Here is a 4304-nt window from a genome sequence, read left to right as displayed (position 1 = left end):
TAGCTTCAGGAAAAGGAGGTTGGGGAGATGATTATATAGACATAAATCATAAAGCAGTAAGTATAAAGGACTACAGAAGAAATGCACTAAAGAAGTCAGATATTTGTTTTATATTTTCATCTAGATTTCAGTTGAAAGACATTTTGTTTAAAAATTCACTGTTTTAAGGATCAGAAAGGAAGTGCTTTGCAACATCTTTCTGAGAAGTGAGTTTTGTGACATTTCCTAGGAAGCGCAAGGATTTTCAAAGGTTGGTTTATTCTCTTTACTAAGTTGAGCTTTCAAGAGAACCTGAAGGATTTTAAGACATGAATACAGTAGCTAGTGTCACGCAGTTTAAATTCTTTGAAGATCCAAACCACATTTTTGCAGAAGTAATGTCTGGACACTGACCACTTTTTGAAAGCCTGTCTCACACTGTAGGCATAGGCATGTAAAAATCATCTCCTTAGGAAAAAAAATCTCTTTTTCTCTCCTGAGATTCCTGTCTTTATTTTTTTGTTTGTTTGTTTCTGTTTGGATTTTTTGAGATAAAACAATCTAAGGGAATAACATCAATTTCTTCTAGTCACTTCTGATGAATACACTGTCATTAGGGATTATTACTGCATACCTCAACACACAAACTCGCAGCAGTGGGATGTCTGGGTGAAAAATGAATTTGGAGTGTTCTCACAAAAAATCTTAGCATTCATGGATGAACTCTGAACACCTCAATTGAATTTAGTGAAATTGGGGATGCTTTGAAATCACAGGAGAGGGGTTTAGGGCTCTTAAAGACAGTATCAGCAAAAGAGCTTGATAACCACAAAAAAGCTATGAGTTGCAATAGCATTGGGATAACTTTAATAAAATTCCTTATTTGTCTTACTCTGCTGATCATTTTGATCCTAAATAGAGGAGATTAGGAAAAGCAATTTACTTATCCAATTTCTCTGTGGAAAAAAAAAACAACAACAACAACAAAAACCACACACAAGAAAAATACTAAAATTCAAAAACTGAATATGTAGGGAGCTCATGACTGTTTGCATCCAGCTGTGAGCCATTACTCACATGAGTAGTCACACTGATTGCTGCAAATCTATTTGTGGAAGTTGGAGCTTACGTCTGGGAGCAAAACCAGCAAAAGTTATAGGAAACATAAACTTCTGTTTTGGGAGGCATAGGAAGGATGCTCTGCTTATGTTGGAAGATATGTAGGTCAGCATGGATTTACCTCTACAGTTCTACTCTCCAGTGGAAGAAGCAACATGCACAATGTAGGATGGTATTAATTGCCCAAAGTTTCTGCTCTGCACTGCCTCCCCTGCCCCAGGCTGAACAGAAGCAGTAAGCAAGAGAGTGGGATAAGGTTGTTGTAATTATACGCACGGGAAGGCAGAGTAACAGAAGTAAAAGGTGAAATTCCCAAGCTAGGACTTTCTACAAAGTCTCCCACTGTGTTACGTTTCTCCGTAACTTGTGGAACTGAAATCCATCTCATTTACCCAATAACATTATGGCTCCGTCTTATTCATATGAAGTCCTTTCTGCCACACAGCCTCACAATGTTATTACACTACTGTTAGCACACAAGTACTGCTTTTCAACTCTTTGTGACCTTTCATTAATTCCTGTCTCCATGCCATGTTCACTTGCTAGTAAATGACTCCTGCAAAGTTTTTTTGCTATGCTACTAAATTCAGTTTGCTTGAAGGATTTTTAGAAGAAGAAAACCAAATCTGAACTTGTAGCAGAGAAGCTTTGAGCCTTATTATCTATGAAAGAAAGTAGTGAGAACAGTCAAATTCAGAATGAGTTTACATAAATGTCTTAAATGGGCTGTGGCATAAAATTTGAAGACCTCTGATAACAACTCAGAGTAAAGCATGTGTGAGAATCCTTCTTTGTTTCCTGACTGCAGATGGTTAGGGGCTACAGTTCCTTCTAACACTGCCCGGGTTCTTCCTCCCTGAGATATAGCCTCTATTTTTCTTTGCAGTTGTATACCTATAGGTTTTGACGACTCCAGAAGCCCCCTAATTAAAACAGTCATTCTCTCAGGGTCAACGGGCATCATCATAGGTCATTCATGGTGTGGCTGCAGCTTTCTATCATAATTCATTTGGAGACAAGCAGCCTTTTGAACACTCTCTACTAACTGACCAGTTGTTCCAGTAATGGCAAGAGGGTCTCCCCTTTCTAAAGGGTTGAGACCATCTGCCCAATAGGCAGCCCTCTGTGTTAAGGATTGTTGCCAGTAGTTAAAAATACTGCTGGTCCCCAGTAACCTTCTACTTCCTTTTCTGTTAATCAAATCTGGTTGCCACCAGTGAGACTAACCCTCCATACATACTCTGTCTCTGATTCCTTTGGAGAGCGGCTAAAACCTTTTTTCAATTTTGCTAGTTCGATGGCTGAGAAGGGAATTTCCTTAACATTCATTTGAAGATCTAGATCCTCGCTGTTATAGAAGATATATTCGGTTTTTATCAAAGGATGCGATGGGGCTATTGGAGTTTTTAATTTATCTAGATTTTCCTTTATTTCTTGTAGTTCCTCTTGAGGAAAAGTTTTTTTCTTGAGGCAAACTATGGGTGATAATATTGCTGGCATGCTTACACGTTAACAGTTCCTTAAAAGCCGTTTGCAACAAAGCCGAATTACGTTTCTCTCTTTCTAATTGTTCCTCAAAGTTCACTATTTGATTCTGCAGAATTTTTACAAATTCTTGTGTTACTTTAACTGATTCCTGCAGTGCTTGTATAGTTTGGGTTTCTGCTGAATGCTTTTCATCTCGGAACTCCACGGCAGCTTTTAAAGCGGCCCCAAGTACAGCACAAATAAACGACTTTCCTTTTCCAGCTCGGGTACGAGTATTCTTTTGCAGAACCCTAATACGGTCTGAAACGCTCTGCAAGTTAAGCCAGTTCTGTCGTGCCCAATCCATACCTGACAAAGAGGGTCGAACACCATGTTTTTCTAAAAGATCAAATAATACATCTTCACTTCTCATGGTGGCAATGCTGTCACTCATTTTTTTCAATACAATGAAAGATCTACACTAAGGGAGCAGGAGGTGCACATATTCAAAAGCTCAGGTAACTCCTTACCTCCCCTCAGGAAGGCACACAATATCTATTAAACAAATGCAAATACTCCAATCACTCTTCCATTTCTCTGAGGAAAGCACACGAAAAGCTTCAAATTTCACACTTAAGTTACAAGATACTTAAATCACAAAATGCAGAGAGGTCTTCCCGAGGAGGCACACACGTATTCAAAATTAATTCATACGTCCCCGAGAGGTATACACATAAACAGGAAAGATTCAGAATACAGAGCGGTCATCCTGGAGAAGGACTCACGTCTAAGTTTTCAAAAATATCGCTCCATGCAACTCCAGGATGTACACACAAATAAAGTTTCAGACTATACGTGGAAGGACAACACTCTCACAGTGAGTATCCTGCCTTCGCTTACGCCATTAAATAAATGTCTCGCTCCGATTTATAGGAGGGGGAGGAGGTTCTTTTAATATCTGTATACCTGGCGTGAGATTAAGAAACAACTGTTCAAATGTTGGTCCAACCAGTTTGTTATAAATCTTAATTAGGGAGATAGGGAAAGGGAGGACTGACGCTACTATGAATTAAGGTAATGGGGAAGGGAAGGAGGGCAATAGAAAAGATAGGAAAGAAGAAGCAAGGAGTCTCTATAGGAAGCAAGAGGGAGATAGTCACCACCATGGATCCAGCGCGGCTCGTAGTTCAGTCATTGATCTTCAGTAGTGGTGGGTCGTCTGGCAGTGTGGTTCTGTTGACAATGACGACGACGACGACCATGACCATGGCGATGATGGCCCCTTTTCAATGCTTTCAAAGTGGTCGAGTCAGCTGCCTTTGGAGTGACAGCTCAAATCCAAAGTGGTTGAGTCAGCTCTCCTTGGAGTGGCAGCTTCTGGCCCTGGGATCTCAGCAGAAACTCCTTTGTTCCCACCTTCCGGGCCTTGCCAGCAGATAAGAGGGAGCAGCGATGCCCATCTGCATCCTGTTTTTCACAGGACATGATGGTATCATTCCCCAGTTTTCCCATACCAAGCTGGAGCTACTTAGTCAGGCCAGATCTTCCACCAGTAAACATTCCTAAGCACTCTCTTCCGGAGGCAAGCAGCTCTGGAGGAAGGGGCTTTCAAATGTTCCCAAAGTGATGTCGATTGTCACACGGTAGCACCCATCACTTGGCTCCTCAACAAATCAGAGTCTTATCACAAGAAATACCTCAGGAAGCAAGCTTTGAGCCAAAAAACAAAGAAGGATTCT

General features: G+C 40.6%; 1 pseudogene; it reads right to left on the bottom strand.

Moving 5' to 3' along the window:
* Positions 1-1756: 1756 nt before the first annotated feature.
* Positions 1757-3019, bottom strand: LOC100549666 (annotated as a pseudogene).
* Between the last annotated feature and the right edge of the window lie 1285 nt (positions 3020-4304).

The sequence above is a fragment of the Meleagris gallopavo genome, chromosome 1 (assembly GCF_000146605.3).
Source record: "Meleagris gallopavo isolate NT-WF06-2002-E0010 breed Aviagen turkey brand Nicholas breeding stock chromosome 1, Turkey_5.1, whole genome shotgun sequence".
Classification (NCBI taxonomy): Eukaryota; Metazoa; Chordata; class Aves; order Galliformes; family Phasianidae; genus Meleagris; species Meleagris gallopavo.
Note: the sequence above shows the minus strand (reverse complement) of the source record. Positions and strands in the feature narration are given on the sequence as shown.